Source organism: Lithobates pipiens, unplaced genomic scaffold (genome assembly GCF_037356315.1).
Source record: "Lithobates pipiens isolate NorthernLeopardFrog02 unplaced genomic scaffold, aLitPip1_a1.2 Scaffold_22, whole genome shotgun sequence".
In the NCBI taxonomy this organism is placed as follows: domain Eukaryota; kingdom Metazoa; phylum Chordata; class Amphibia; order Anura; family Ranidae; genus Lithobates; species Lithobates pipiens.
In genome coordinates, this window is record NW_027507784.1 from 29,124,003 (window position 1) to 29,141,876 (window position 17,874).

General features: G+C 50.4%; 1 protein-coding gene across 1 annotated transcript in view; it reads left to right on the forward strand.

The window, feature by feature from the left end:
• Nucleotides 1–6,898: 6,898 nt before the first annotated feature.
• Nucleotides 6,899–17,874, forward strand: part of BCKDK (branched chain keto acid dehydrogenase kinase) — a gene marked incomplete at its 3' end in the record, with an annotated part of 45,018 nt that continues 34,042 nt past the window's right edge. The window contains 1 exon segment of the mRNA XM_077447216.1: nucleotides 6,899–7,014.

A 17,874-nucleotide genomic window follows, 5' to 3' on the forward strand; every position in this document is an offset into this window, starting at 1 on the left:
GTCAGTGGGAAGAATGGTCCTTACACTTGTGGTCATTGGGAAGAATTACCTCCTTACAGATAGCTAAAAAGATCAACGGTGTGAGTGGGAACTTATCTGAGATTCAGAGATTGCCCAATGCTGAAGGAACCCCTACAACCTCTGGAGGAACCCTGGTTGACAATCACTGCTCTAACCTGTTCACACTACACAAAACCTTGACCCGCATCTGTCTTTGTACAGATCCAGAAATTCTGCATAAAATCCACAAAATCTGTCGCCTCCCTTCACCGGGGAGACGTTCTGCCTTCTGTAGACTTTAAGTATGCTTACCTTCATGTCGCCATCTTTCCAGTGCAGCAGCATTTCCTAGGCTTTGCTGTGGGTCATCTATACAACAAGGTCATGTCTCCACCCTTTGGCCTCTTTTCTGCATCTCAGGTATTCACCAACATGCTGGCTCTAGTACTGGCCCTGTTGAGATCTCTACCGCCACCCCTTTGTGGGATACATACACAGACTCCAAGATGAATTATCGTTTTGCCTGAGCTGTGTACATGATTAGACCCAGATACTCCAAAGTGTTCCTTCACCAGAAGAAACTTCAGACACTCTAGTCTAGGAGTCATCTGATTCTCTGCTTTTGGATAAGTGTCTGAGGCCTGATGGTAGCCACTTCTAAGGCAGTTCCATTTGTCCAGTTTCCCTTCAGACTTCTACATTTTAACATTCTGTTGTCGTGGGACAAGTTGATATGGTCTGTGGACCGACTGATTTGTCTATGAGGGCCAGGTTATCCCTGGTTTGTAGCTCAAGAATCTGGCTTTGGAGTAAAGGTAGTTCTATCTTTCCGGGCTTTTGGACACTCCTCACACCAGATGCCCGCCTGATAGGCTGGCGAGGAGTCCTTGGCTTTCTGCTGGTGCATGGGACATGGTTGTTGGGAGTTTGTCTCTTAAATCAACATCCCGGAGCTTCAGGCAATCTGGCCGTGTCTGTAGCCCTGGACCATATGATCCAGCTCCAGTCAGACAACACTATGGCAGTTGTGTACATCAATCATCAAGGAAGTCTTGTTGCTGCAAAAGATGTAGTCTGGATCCTGTCTTGGGCAGAACTTCATGTTCCAGCCTTGTCAGTTATGTACATTTCAGGAAAAGGCAATTGAAGGGCAGATTTCCTCAGCCAGCTGCAAGTGGACCTGGGGGAGTGAGCTCTAAACCTGAAGCTTTTCCAGGATCTGTGTCATAGGTGGGAGGCGCTGGATGTAGACCTCCAGGTTTACTAACAAATTAAGCAGGTTTGACCTTGGGTCCAGGGATCCTCTAGTGCAGTGATGGCGAACCTTGGCACCCCAGATGTTTTGGAACTACATTTCCCATGATGCTCATGCACTCTGCTGTGTAGCGGAGCATCATGGGAAATGTAGTTCCAAAACATCTGGAGTGCCAAGGTTCACCATCACTGGTCTAGTGGAATTAGTGGATCCTTTCCCTTGCCTAAAAAGTCTTCCTTATCTTGTTTGAAAGGTCCAGATGGAGGGTCATTTGGTCATCTCCATTGCTCTGGACTAGCATAAGTATGTGTTACGCTGAACAGATGCTCAGTGGGCTCTACCAGATCCTACTTTACTGAGGGACAAGAAAATCTCTGCTGAACAGAAGGATATTGTACCAAGTTTCTCTTCCATTCATTGAATGGCACTGCCGGATCTCTAGATCTTGCCCCCCTGGGTTATTACATCACCTGCAAGAATAGTATACTAGGTACAACAAAGAAAGTAACACCTTAGGGACGGGCCCTGCTGGTGGATTTTTTTACAGTTTTTTTTTTGTTCCTTGAGGAGGCTTTTCTATTATCTACAATCAATTGTGGTGCTGGGTGACAGGTCAGATATATGGATCCTGGTAGTCTTCTTAGCACTGCCTCCAAACGCATGCAGTTCCTTGACTTGGTGGGATTGGCTGTAACAGCTTTATTGTCTTGGAGGGGCTCAACACCTTGGCGGACATGTACAATGGTTCGCAGCACCATGACTGAGCAGGTGGCACCTGGATTGCGGATCAAGGGGTGGTCGGCTCCCCCTGGAGACTTTGGGAAGGTTACTGCTATGGGACTGCAGATCCCAGGAGCTGCTGCAGACTGTGAGTGTTCTCCCTGGGGTGGGTGCATTTTTTGTTTCCCCTTGCCCCAGTGTGGGCTTTTTAGGGGTCCCCTAGTGGGTGCTGGTATCATCTCTTCCAGCTACCGCTGGTTCCCCCTTTAAAGACACTCCTTCTAAGCCCACCATGTCTCCTGGTTTCAAGTGTCCTGTTGGCAAGCCGAAAATCCCACCTCTGCATGAAGGTTCACTCCACCACAACATCTAAAGGTGGGGGGACGTCTTCTAATTTTTTTCGCACTGCTGGCTATATTCAGTTCGGACAAATGGGTTTTGGAGGTGGCGTCCTCTGCCTACAAAATGGAGTATATGAAGAAGAAATGGCTGCACACCATGGCTAGTCTTGAGTCCATTTATTGCAACATCTGAACAATAATCCACACAGGACAGTGGCAGCTACAGAAGGTTGTGAATAAGCACAGCGTATTTGCGTGAAACGCTGTACCTGCCACTGTCCTGTGTGGATCAATAAATGGACTCAAGACTAGCCATTTCTTCTTAAAGCGGGAGTCCGCCCCGTTTTTTAAATTTTTTAAAAGCCAGCAGCTACAAATACTGCAGCTGCTGACTTTTCAAATAATGACACTTACCCGCCCAGCGCGCCCGCGATGTCGGCACCGGAAGCCGATCTCTCGATCGTCTCTCGGGTGCTGCCGCCGCCATCTTGGGTATTGGAATCAGGAAGTTCATTTCCCGGTTCCCTACTGCACATGCGCAAGTCGCGCTGCGCAATAAGGATGGTCCCCGCTGTCTCTGGGATCCGTGTGTTTCCCAACAGGCAGCGGGGGACCTTCGGAAAGGGGCGTAGATTCTGTGGAAAGGGGCGTAACTTCTGCAGAATCTACGCCAGAAGTGGGTGCAGATACCTGTACTGTACAGGTACCTGCACCCCCCTCCCCCCTGAAAGGTGCCAATTGTGGCGCCGGAGGGGGGGAGGGTTCCAATGAGCGTAAGGTCCACTTTAGGGTGGACCTCTGCTTTAATATATGAGTTTTCTTCTTAACCACTACAATACAGGGCACTTTCACCCCCTTCCTTCCCAGCCCAATTTTCAGCTTTCAGCGCTCTCGCTCTTTCAGTGACAATTGCGCGGTCATGCTACACTGTACCCAAATGAAATTGTTATCATTTTTTTCGCACAAATAGAGCTTTATTTTGGTGTTATTTATTCACGACTCCGTTTTTTTTTTTTTTGCGATATAAGCGCAAAAATAGCGGAAATTTGGAAAAAAAACTATATTTTCTTTTTTCTATTTGAAAAGAAATCCAATAAAATCCAATTTTGTCATAAATTTAAGCCAAAATGTATTCTGCTACATGTTTTTGGTAAAAAAAATTCCGTTAAGTGTATAATAATTGGTTTGTGTGATCACGGACATATGTACGCAAATGATCATGTACATATGTGTGCAGGTGATCACGTACATATGTGTGCAGATAATCATTGGGACATGTGATTTTAGTGGGACATATGTGGGGGACATGTTTTTATTATTAGGGACATGTGTTTTTATTATTTGGGGACATGTATGTTTTGGGGACATGTGTGTTTTGGGGACATATGTGGGGACTGTGTTTATACTGTGTGGTGTGTTGTGTGTTTACACTACACTGATGATCAGTGAGTAAAAAGCTGTAAAAAGCAGCCCATACTCACTGATCATCAGCCGGCTGCAGAGTTCTGCTCTCCTCTCCTCAGCGGTGACTTCCGTGTGAGGAGAGGACAGCCGATTGCCTAGCAACCGGCTGTTTGTTTACATCACATGACGGCCGTGATTGGACACGGCCGTCATGTGATCAGGAGGGCCAATCACAGAGCCCTCCTGCCGATCTGAGATGTGCCGTGTCCGGGTGACACGAGCACATCGGGATTGCGCCGCTGCGCGGGCGCGCGCGATCCCGCTACTCCTGAAGGACGTTCCTGAACGTCCTATCAGGAGTAGACGGCTCCCACCCGGCCGTATATATGCATTGGCCGGGTGGGAAGTGGTTAATATATGAGTTCCTTGGAAGCGACCCTGGGCTAGCACCCATGTGTGGAGTGACGTGTTTCCTTGGCCGATGTTTTGTATGCCCTGGTGGCTCTGTGGGATAAGTACTCCCTGATATATATACCTTTACTGCCCTGGTTGTTGCAGAGGATAGAGCATCAGGGCATTCCAGTAACTCTGGTGGCCCCAGATTTGCCATGCTGGGCTTGGTTCGTGGATCTCATCTGGTTGGTTGCTGAGGTGCCATTCCATCTTCACTTAGCCTGGACCTTTTCTTCCAAAATCCGATCCTGCACCCTGCTTTACAATCGCCGGCTTTAATAACATTACTGTTGAAAGCCAGGTGCTGAAGGACAAGGGGGTGCTTCGGGCTCGGAAGGTCCACTTCCTGTTTCATTTATTATGAAATGGGTGGCCTCACAAGAAGGTTAAAAGTTATAAAGTATTACTGTGCACCCTCATCCCAATTGTATATGAACTGGATATGTCGAGATCTCTGGTCTCCAATCCAATCAGAGATAAGGTGTGAGCAAGGGGACTATTACGGTACACATAAATTTATTGCATCAAAGTGAGAAAAGAGACAAGTATTACATAAAAATAGTACAATTTATTAGAATAAAAATATTACAAATTCAAGTTGTATCGCAATTTCATAGGGGAAGGTGAGGTATTTCGACTAGTTTCGCTTCTCAGCTTCTTCAGGAATTACCTTCATCTAAAAATATATAAATTACTCATAAATATAAAAATATATAGAGATCATCGAGAATTACAAGATAAAAATTGATTTAACAAAACAATAGTGGAGACAGTGAAATCAGAGTCTTACCTATACGCCCTTGCCCCTGGACAGGCCAGAACCAAATTGGGGGGAAAAAAAGCCTTACCCGGCGACTGGGAGGGTGATTGAACCCCAGCTGCCAACCAATATCTAAACAAAGATATTATTTGTTGATAAGTGAGGAGAAAGAGAGGGGGGGGGGGGGGGTGAGGAAGGGGAGAACGAACTCCCACTTGTGAATAGAGTGGTGGTCATGTGCCGTCCCTGCCTATAACCACCACTGATCCTAAATGGTGCCTCCTAGTGGTAATAATGGGTACTGAAATAAGTACCACTGAAAAAAAATGAGTGAACCCAGAACTAATATAGATAAGTCTATCTAAGCGACCACCGTGACATCAAGAGACCATTTATTCATTTATTATCATATCTGGAAGGCTTGGTTTACCTATTGGGGTTTCACCATCACTAATATTCTGCTGCTGTCAATTTGGCCTTTCTTCAATGGGGTGTGGACCAACGGATGACCCTTAGCACTGTGAAGGGTCAGGTTCCCGCCCTGGCCTTGCTTTTTTTTTAACACCCATTGGCTTCCCTTTCCCTGGGTCGTTCATTCATTCGGAGGGTTAAGCAAGTTGTTCTGCCTACAAGACCTCCACTGATGCTGTGGAATGTGAATATCTAGTTTTGTCAGCCCCGCAAAAGCCTCCCTTCGAGAACATTTGAGAAAATTCATCTGCCGACTCGTTTGCAAAAAGCGGCCTTCCTGGTGGCCATCACTTTGGTGTGCATGTTCTCCAAGCTAACGCCTCTCTCTGGTAAGCAACTGTGTTTTGGTGCTTCATAGGGATAAGGTGGTTCTTCGGCCTCTTTCCTGCTGAAGGTGGAGTTTGAGTTCCACTTCTATGAGGACATCATCTTGCCTTCTCTGTGTCCTAAAACCCCTCCTATCCCAAGGAAGTGGCGCTTAATTATTTGAATGTAGTGCAGGCTGATAGAGTTTAGCTGAATTATACCACCTCGATTCTGAAGACAGATTCCCCGTTGATAGTCACAAATGAGCCTAGAAAAAAAAACAGGCCGGCCTCGTTGTCCACCATTTCCGGGTGGATTTGTCGGGCTGTGGCTCAAGCCCATGCCCACTTGGCCTGGGAGCCTTTAGTTTTACGTTAAAGAAAAAAAATGCCCACACTGCATGAGTTAACTGCTCGTTTTTGTCTAGGAGGTGCAGAGAGTAGAGTTATACTTACCTCATCCTCCGAGTGCAAGACCAGAACCTGCTGCTCCTGCCCCCCCCCCCCCCCCAACGGTAGTGGTCCTGTGCATGGACTGTGCCTGATGTCCTCACGCCCTAGGCTGACTCTGGATGTGAGGATGGCAGGAATAGTCCACTGGTGGACGCGGGGGAGCGCAGTTTTCAGGAGGATCGGATAAGTCTTTCAGTGCACTCCTGGACAAAACGAGGCGTTAACCCACACAGTATGGGCACAGCATCACTGCATGGGAAAAAACATTTCCCGGAGTTGCTCTTTAAATAAATTTATTAGGAAAAGTTATTATTTAGTAAGCTGATTGCACTACGGGAGCAAATTATACCTGATTATATGATTGGCGGACCCTTTCTAGGAGAGACAATTCCTATATAATATCACAGTTCTCCATATCCTACATATTCGGACACACAGGGAGCTCCCAGATCTGTCATATAACATGAAAGTCACATCACTCCACATGGGGGTGACGTCATCCACAAAATGTACAGCAGTGACGTCACCACCTTTGGTAAAGTGATTCTGATGGTCTGTCTTTGTGGTAACAGAGTAGGATGTGGTTGCCATAGAGATATGTAGACCTAGAACACTGTGTTCTCCGACTCTGAGGTGACTCAGCATCTCCTCCCCCCTCAATCCTCCCATCCTGACTTCACACGTCCCCATCCTGGGCTACAACAACATGGCCGCCCGGCCCCGCCCACCTCCGGGCAGAGACATCACTGGCTGGCTGCGGCTCCGCCCTGGGCCTCGCTGCATGCTGGGAGGGAGATCGCTGGTGACTGGTGAGGGGTCGGCTGGAGAAGTCAGGGGAGGCCGGAGAGACAGGTGAGAGCAAATATTACTGCCTGAGATATATATTATATATACCGAGAGGAGAGAGGGCTGTACTGCACCCTCCCCCTCTGTATATAGCCTGATACACCCACGCAGTGCTGTACACTGAGGTCTTCCTATATACTGCATGATATATACAACCCCCCATCTATATACAGCCTGATCTATACAACCCCCCCATCTATATACAGCCTGATCTATACAACCCCCCATCTATATACAGCCTGATCTATACAACCCCCCCATCTATATACAGCCTGATCTATACACCCCCCCCATCTATATACAGCCTGATATATACAACCCCCCTTATCTATATACAGCCTGATATATACAACCCCCCTTATCTATATACAGCCTGATATATACAACCCCCCTTATCTATATACAGCCTGATATATACACCCCCCCCATCTATATACAGCCTGATATATACAACCCCCCGTCTATATACTGCCTGATATATACAACCCTCCATCTATATACTGCATGATATATACAACCCTCCATCTATATACTGCATGATATATACAACCCCCATGTATATACTGCATGATATATACAACCCCCCATCTATATGCTGCCTGATATATACAACCCCCTATCTATATGCTGCCTGATATATACAACCCCCCCTATCTATATACTGCCTGATATATACAACCCCCCCTATCTATATACTGCATGATATATACAACCCCCCCTATCTATATGCTGCCTGATATATACAACCCCCCCTATCTATATACTGCCTGATATATACAACTCCCCCTATCTATATACTGCCTGATATATACAACTCCCCCTATCTATATACTGCCTGATATATACAACTCCCCCTATCTATATACTGCCTGATATATACAACCCCCCTATCTATATACTGCATGATATATACAACCCCCCCCCCATCTATATGCTGCCTGATGTATACAACCTCCCCATCTATATACTGCATGATGTATACAACCCCCCATCTATATACTGCATGATGTATACAAACCCCCATCTATATACTGCATGATGTATACAACCCCTCTATCTGTATACTGCCTGATATATACAACCCCCCCTATCTATATAATGCCTGATATATACAACCTCCCCTAGCTATATACTGCCTGATATATACAACCCCCCCTATCTATATACTGCCTGATATATACAACCCCCCCTATCTATATACTGCCTGATATATACAACCCCCCCTATCTATATACTGCCTGATATATACAACCCCCCCTATCTATATACTGCCTGATATATACAACCCCCCCTATCTATATACTGCCTGATATATACAACCCCCCCTATCTATATACTGCCTGATATATACAACCCCCCCTAGCTATATACTGCCTGATATATACAACCCCCCCTATCTATATACTGCCTGATATATACAACCCCCCCTATCTATATACTGCCTGATATATACAACCCCCCCTATCTATATACTGCCTGATATATACAACCCCCCTATATATCTACTGCCTGATATATACAACCCCCCTATATATCTACTGCCTGATATATACAACCCCTATATATCTACTGCCTGATATATACAACCCCCCTATATATCTACTGCCTGATATATACAACCCCCCTATATATCTACTGCCTGATATATACAACCCCCCTATCTATATACTGCCTGATATATACAACCCCCCATCTATATACAGCCTGATACACCCACACAATGCTGTACACTGAGGTTTTCCTATATACTGCCTGATATATACACCCCCCATCTATATACTGCCTGATATATACACCCCCCCATCTATATACTGCCTGATATATACACCCTCCCATCTATATACTACCTCGTATATACACCCTCCCATCTATATACAGCCTGATGTATACAACCCCCCATCTATATACTGCCTGATATATACTACCCCCTATATACCGCCTGATACTACACCCATCTAGTGACCCCCCCAATCCATATATCTTGGATATAATCATCCCCCCCCCCCCCCCAATCCAACTATATTGTGCACATTGGGGGTTATATACAAAAGGAAAATCCACTTTGCACTGCAAGTGCACTTGGAAGTAAAGTAGATCCGAGGGGGACATACAAGGAAAATAAAAAACAGCATTTTAGCTTGCACATGAATGGATGATAAAATCAGCAGAGCTTCCCCTCATTTCAGATCTACCTCTTAGATTGAGAGCGACTGCACTTGCAGTGCAAAGTGGATTTTCCTTTCGTAAATAACCCCCAATGATCCCATCCATCCACATACATGGGATGAGGTACCGGCTCATTTTGTCCAGTGATACACCAAAAAGAAATTCAGAGGTGGACTGGTCTGCCCCAGACGCTTTTGGTTTCTTTGTCCATGGCACTTTGTGTGTGTTTGTGGTCACAGAAGGGTTGCAGAAAGCCCCCTCTTGGTTATTGTAGGGTAAGATACACACCACCCCCCCCCACCACACACACACACCACCACCCCCCCACCACACACACACACACACACCACCCCCCCCCCCCACCACACACACACACACACACCACCCCCCCCACCACACACACACACCACCCCCCCCCCCCACCACACACACACACACACACCACCCCCCCCACCACACACACACACCACCCCCCCCACCACACACACACACCAGCCCCCCCACCACACACACACACCAGCCCCCCCACCACACACACACACCAGCCCCCCACCACACACACACACCAGCCCCCCCACCACACACACACACCACCCAGCTCCCCCCACCACACACACACACCACCCCCCCCACCACACACACACACACCACCCCCCCCACCACACACACACACACCACCCCCCCACCACACACACACACACCACCCCCCCCACCACACACACACACACCACCCCCCCACCACACACACACACACACCACCCCCCCCACCACACACACACACACCACCCCCCCCACCACACACACACACACCACCCCCCCCCACCACACACACACACCACCCCCCCCACCACACACACACACCACCCCCCCCCCACCACACACACACACACCACCCCCCCCACCACACACACACACCACCCCCCCCACCACACACACACACACCACCCCCCCCACCACACACACACACACCACCCCCCCCACCACACACACACACACCACCCCCCCCACCACACACACACACACCACCCCCCCCACCACACACACACACACCACCCCCCCCACCACACACACACACACCACCCCCCCCCACCACACACACACACACACACCCCCCCCCACCACACACACACACACCACCCCCCCCACCACACACACACACCACCACCCCCCCCACCACACACACACACCACCACCCCCCCCACCACACACACACACCACCACCCCCCCCACCACACACACACCACCCCCCCCCCCACCACACACACACACCACCCCCCCCCCCCCACCACACACACACACCACCCCCCCCCCCCCCCCACCCACACACACACACCACCCCCCCCCCCCCCCCCCCCACCACACACACACACCACCCCCCCCCCACCACACACACACACACCACCCCCCCACCACACACACACACACCACCCCCCCCACCACACACACACACACCACCCCCCCCACCACACACACACACACCACCCCCCCCCACCACACACACACACCACCACCCCCCCCCACCACACACACACACCACCACCCCCCCCACCACACACACACACCACCACCCCCCCCACCACACACACACACCACCACCCCCCCCACCACACACACACACCACCACCCCCCCCACCACACACACACACCACCACCCCCCCCACCACACACACACCACCCCCCCCCACCACACACACACACCCCCCCCCCCCCCCCCACCACACACACACACCACCCCCCCCCCCCCCCCCCCACCACACACACACACCACCCCCCCCCCCCCCCCCCCCCCCCACCACACACACACACCACCCCCCCCCCCCCCCCCCCCCCCCCCCCCACCCACACACACACACACCACCCCCCCCACCACACACACACACACCACCCCCCCCCACCACACACACACACCACCCAGCTTCCCCCCACCACACACACACACCACCCAGCTCCCCCCCACCACACACACACCACCCCCCCAACACACACACCACCCAGCTCCCCCCCCACCACACACACACACACTCTCCAGACAGCCTTGGACTTTGTTCATACTTTTCTTTCCTATAAGTTTTATGGGAGTTACATTACCGTATAATGTACATAACTCAAGAAGTCTTCTCCATTTATATGGGGGTCCGGAAACTTTGTCTGCAATGACATTTTCAGACAAAACTTTTATTTTTTAGTTTTGGTAGAGTGTGGAATGGTGAAACCCTATGTTGGCCAAGTTCCTGGGTTTCTACACCTGCTGTGCCCATTATGAGGGGTTCCCACCATCCCTGTGCTGAGTTCCTGGGTCTGTGCACCACCTGTGCCCATTATGAGGGGGTTCCCACCATCTCTGTGCTGAGTTCCTGGGTCTGTATACCTGCTGTGCCCATTATGAGAGGTTCCCACCATCCCTGTGCTGAGTTCCTGGGTCTGTACACCTGCTGTGCCCATTATGAGAGGTTCCCACCATCCCTGTGCTGAGTTCCTGGGTCTGTATACCTGCTGTGCCCATTATGAGGGGTTCCCACCATCTCTGTGCTGAGTTCCTGGGTCTGTATACCTGCTGTGCCCATTATGAGGGGTTCCCACCATCCCTGTGCTGAGTTCCTGGGTCTGTATACCTGCTGTGCCCATTATGAGGGGTTCCCACCATCCCTGTGCTGAGTTCCTGGGTCTGTACACCTGCTGTGCCCATTATGAGGGGTTCCCACCATCCCTGTCCTGAGTTCCTGGGTCTGCACACCTGCTGTGCCCATTATGAGGGGTTCCCACCATCCCTGTGCTGAGTTCCTGGGTCTGTATACCTGCTGTGCCCATTATGAGGGGTTCCCACCATCCCTGTGCTGAGTTCCTGGGTCTGTATACCTGCTGTGCCCATTATGAGGGGTTCCCACCATCCCTGTGCTGAGTTCCTGGGTCTGTATACCTGCTGTGCCCATTATGAGGGGTTCCCACCATCCCTGTGCTGAGTTCCCAGGTCTGTACACCTGCTGTGCCCATTATGAGGGGTTCCCACCATCCCTGTGCTGAGTTCCTGGGTCTGTGCACCTGCTGTGCCCATTATGAGGGGTTCCCACCATCTCTGTGCTGAGTTCCTGGGTCTGTATACCTGCTGTGCCCATTATGAGGGGTTCCCACCATCTCTGTGCTGAGTTCCCGGGTCTGTACACCTGCTGTGCCCATTATGAGGGGTTCCCACCATCCCTGTCCTGAGTTCCTGGGTCTGTACACCTGCTGTGCCCATTATGAGGGGTTCCCACCATCCCTGTGCTGAGTTCCTGGGTCTGTATACCTGCTGTGCCCATTATGAGGGGTTCCCACCATCCCTGTGCTGAGTTCCCAGGTCTGTACACCTGCTGTGCCCATTATGAGGGGTTCCCACCATCCCTGTGCTGAGTTCCTGGGTCTGTGCACCTGCTGTGCCCATTATGAGGGGTTCCCACCATCTCTGTGCTGAGTTCCTGGGTCTGTATACCTGCTGTGCCCATTATGAGGGGTTCCCACCATCCCTGTGCTGAGTTCCCAGGTCTGTACACCTGCTGTGCCCATTATGAGAGGTTCCCACCATCCCTGTGCTGAGTTCCCGGGTCTGTACACCTGCTTTTGTTTATTGAAAATCTTACAAACAACAACTTATATACAATAAAACCATAATAAATAAATAAATAAAACGTATTTACAAAATAATTGAATATGACTATACAAAACAAGAACATAATAAATGGTGCAAAACAAAATGCGTACAACATAATCCCTACGGGAGAGCCAGACTAAGGAACATCACCGTCACCATGCATGTAGCCTTTTATAAAACCGGAGTGGGAACTGCCATTAGGGTAGTTGAGGCAGACGCTTCTTAGCCTGACTACTCCCTCTGCCCGGAGAACCAGCGCGCTTCATTGCACCCTGACACTCATCATCCATAGAGGACGCTGAACTGAACAAGTCCCACCCATCAACTTATTTTCTAAATGCAAAACCTTAGGACTTAAGGTAACTGTACCTCCTTTTTTTTCCCCCTTCCTTTTGCCCCTCTTCCTTTTATCCTCCAACCACTCCATATCATCCTTGGTCAAACTGGAGTCAACAGCCTCCCCACACCTATCCCCCTCTTCACCCCCCTCCCCCCACTCTCACTTCCCTTATCTACCACCAGGCCAGCCTCTTCACTATCCACCCCACTCCTCTGCACCCCATGACCCGTAACAGAGACCCTGCAGCGTCGAGGGAGGGGGACTGGCACCGCACTTGATGCACCTGCAATTTTAGAAGACACAGAAGGATTGGACACATTCTCGGCAACTGAAACCTTACCTACAGACTGGGGAGACCGAGACACGTTGGGTATTGGCACAGACTGGGGAGACCGAGACACGTTGGGTATTGGCACAGACTGGGGAGACAGAGACACGTTGGGTATTGGCACAGACTGGGGAGACAGAGACACGTTGGGTATTGGCACAGACTGGGGAGACAGAGACACGTTGGGTATTGGCACAGACTGGGGAGACAGAGACACGTTGGGTATTGGCACAGACTGGGGAGACAGAGACACGTTGGGTATTGGCACAGACTGGGGAGACAGAGACACGTTGGGTATTGGCACAGACTGGGGAGACAGAGACACGTTGGGTATTGGCACAGACTGGGGAGACAGAGACACGTTGGGTATTGGCACAGACTGGGGAGACAGAGACACGTTGGGTATTGGCACAGACTGGGGAGACAGAGACACGTTGGGTATTGGCACAGACTGGGGAGACAGAGACACGTTGGGTATTGGCACAGACTGGGGAGACAGAGACACGTTGGGTATTGGCACAGCCTGGGGAGACAGAGACACGTTGGGTATTGGCACAGACTGGGGAGACAGAGACACGTTGGGTATTGGCACAGACTGGGGAGACAGAGACACGTTGGGTATTGGCACAGACTGGGGAGACAGAGACACGTTGGGTATTGGCACAGACTGGGGAGACAGAGACACGTTGGGTATTGGCACAGACTGGGGAGACAGAGACACGTTGGGTATTGGCACAGACTGGGGAGACAGAGACACGTTGGGTATTGGCACAGCCTGGGGAGACAGAGACACGTTGGGTATTGGCACAGACTGGGGAGACAGAGACACGTTGGGTATTGGCACAGACTGGGGAGACAGAGACACGTTGGGTATTGGCACAGCCTGGGGGAGACAGAGACACGTTGGGTATTGGCACAGCCTGGGGAGACAGAGACACGTTGGGTATTGGCACAGACTGGGGAGACAGAGACACGTTGGGTATTGGCACAGACTGGGGAGACAGAGACACGTTGGGTATTGGCACAGACTGGGGAGACACAGACACGTTGGGTATTGGCACAGACTGGGGCGGCACAGACTGGGGCACTACAGACACATTGGGTATTGGCACAGACTCAGATGGACTCACAGCCCCCCCAGCTGCTGAGCTCTGAGCATCCTCCATGTCCAGACGAAAGAACTCTCTCATGAGCTCCGGCTTGTTGTGCATTGCCTCAGGACATTGACTGTAAGGATGTCCCACCGCATTGCACAGATTACACCTTTATATTACAGTCCTTTGCCAAATGCCCTATACCCTGACATAGAGAGCACTTCATCACTGGACAGGAGGATGCAAGATGCCCTTTATCTCCACATTTGTTGCAGAGCTTTGGCTGGCCCGGGTAGAAGATGGTCAGCCTGTCCCTCCCCAGGAAAGCTGAGGATGGCAGATGCTGGACAACATTGTCAATGACCTTTAATTTTAGCTGCACAGACCATCCCCCTGTCCATATTCCCCGATCGTCCAAAATCTTTCTTAGGGGGCTCAGGACGTCCCCATACCTCCTCAACCATACAGTTAGTTCCCCTTGGGGTATAGACTCATTACGGACAAGTATTGTCACCATTTTAATGGGGGGCTGGCGTGATATAAGCTTGGGGATGAGCCCTTTCCAGTCCGGCAGGCCCCTACACACGTGTTCAAACTTCTCCCAAAATATGTCCAAAGACTCCGGACAGATAAAGGACAAATCATATTCATAGGAACCTGCCGGACTGATCAGGGTGAAGATATCTGCAGGTCTAAACCCCATCTGCAGGATTTTATCCACCACTGTCCTCCTATGTGGGGGGTTTCCATCGCCTTCCCATTTTAACTGGACAACATTCCTCCTTTTAAACAGGGAGGAAGATAGAACGTCCCCATGCTCCCTCCCTGCTTGCTCCCCCTTCCCAGATCCTGTGGCAGCAACACCAGCATAAGTTTTTCTTCCACCACCAGCATTTGCAGTCTTGTCCTCAGACACATTCAAACCTGCTGGCAGAGTGTCTGAATCAGCTGGGATAGTAGTCTTCTGATTAGCAGAGGCAGGACCCACCCCCTCCCCCGAACACTCGGCTTCAATCATGGGAGCCATCACAGTCTTGGCTGCTGCAGACTCCTGGAGAGTTGTAGTACTACTACTCCCAGCATCTCCTCCACTACTCTCAGGAACAGCCGCTGTGCCTGGTGCAGGCAAAGTCTCTGTATTGTCCATGGAGCTCCACACTGCAGACTCTTCCCCCAGAAGCTGACAGTTACTCACACCAGTTTGATCTGAAGTTTTGTTTTCAGCAGGTAACTCAGACTGCACATTGTCTATGGGTCTGGGCTGACTGCCCGTAGCACTACAACCTTCAGCAAGCCCATTGTCACTAATAAAGTCCACATTACCATCCTGCACAAACACTGTACCTGCTTGCTGTTTTGTTACCTTTACAATGTCATGGCTGATGGTGGGATCAGACTTCCCCCAACCCCCTACCCCCCCAGTTGTTTCAGACTTCATGGCGGATCTTGCTCTCGCAACAGGTCTCTGTTTCACAGAGTGAGGAATGGTGTCCATCTTCTCATCATCATCATCTAGGGATTCCAGCTAACAGATGAACTTCAGCGTGCCAGTACCTCCCTCAACCTCCTGCTCAGATGTTCCATATTGCTGTTACAGAGGGAGGGAGAGGCCTCCGCAATTGAGGGCTCAGCAGATGTCTGAGGTGTTGAAGAGCTGGGCTCATCCTCCGGGCCCACTTTCTCACTCCCTGCTGACTCTGTTGGTATCTGCATCTCCTCACTGATGGGGTCACTTTCCATGCAGGAAGCGGCTCCTCTCCTCATGCTATTAAATCGCTCCTCATTTCTAGATTTCTCTTTAAATGTGCCACTATTCTCCTTCAGAGAGCTCACCAGCTCCTTCTGCTTCTTAACAGCTTACTCCAAGTCCTTCACCTCAGGCCTCAGAGCCGCCTCTTCTTGCTGTATAATTTGGCACAAACTTGTTTTTTCTTCCGAAATACAGCCATCAAAATGTACAATTTCTCCTCTTCTTTCTCAATCCGCCTCAGCTTTCCAACAATCCTCTGTCTAAAGGCAGGCAGGCACTCATCACTCCTTTGGTCAGGCCCATCCAGGGTGCCCCTGCCAGGGTTCCTTCCCAGGATCCAGCATCCCTCCTGGGGCAGAGAAGTAACTCTAGCCCCTGGTCTCTGGAAGCACAGGAGCAAAGGAACTAGCAACCTCACACTTCGCTGTCAAGGAACAGAATGGCAGTTTCCCCACCATCCCTGGGCTGAGTTCCAGGGTCTTTACACCTTCTGTGCCCATTATGTTGGGTTCCCACCATCCCTGTGCTGAGTTCCCGGGTCTGTACACCCGCTGTGCCCATTATGAGGGGTTCCCACCATCCCTGTGCTGAGTTCCCGGGTCTGTACATCCGCTGTGCCCATTATGAGGTGTCCCCACCATCCCTGTGCTGAGTTCCCGGGTCTGTACACCCGCTGTGCCCATTATGAGGTGTCCCCACCATCCCTGTGCTGAGTTCCCGGGTCTGTACATCCGCTGTGCCCATTATAAGGGGTTCTCACCATCCCTGTTGGATTTGTTAACATGGAGAATGTAACAGGAGGAGGAACAAAGAAAGATGGTTGGAGACGCCCAACACACCGCGGTGGACAGGAACAGTCGGGCTTCATGGCGGGAGATGATCTGGTAACATCTAAGTGAACATCTCTGTATCTGTAATGTAAAATATTGGACAAGTTCCTGGCGGCATGAAGACATCACATGATCGGTAGAGGAGCGCAGTGTCTGATTCATGGGATCACCTCGGGGTCTCATAAAACACATGCAGGTTTTATAACGTGTTATACGAGGGATGTGTCATTTTATTGTGTATCTGCCCTTGACTCTTGTAGTGTCCAAACCTGCCCCATATGGGATCCATACAGTCAGTCCTGGTCTGGGCTCTGCTCCTGCATGCTGGGACTTGTAGTCCCTCTCCAGCTAAGTATGCGGCTGTTGTGCAGAGCGATCCTTCCCTTTCCCGGAATCTCCTGTCCCCTCAGGGCCTTCGTGCAGAATGTACAGAACATACACCCAGAACTGCAGTACAGAATGTACAGAACATATACTGTACACAGCACATTCCCGCACATTAACCCCGGGAGTACCTGCACATCCATGGATGGATGGATGGAGGTATTTATGACCAATAGAAAAGCTGCTCCGTACAAATGTACAATCCAGTGATCACCTAGAGGGTTATGGTGGGGGGGGGGGGGGGGGGCAGGTTATATTCACACACACATCCTACAGGATACAGTCCTGTGTTTCCTGTTTACAGCTTTAGAAACTAAAACCAGAATGAGGTGTGCAGTGTGTGTGCAGC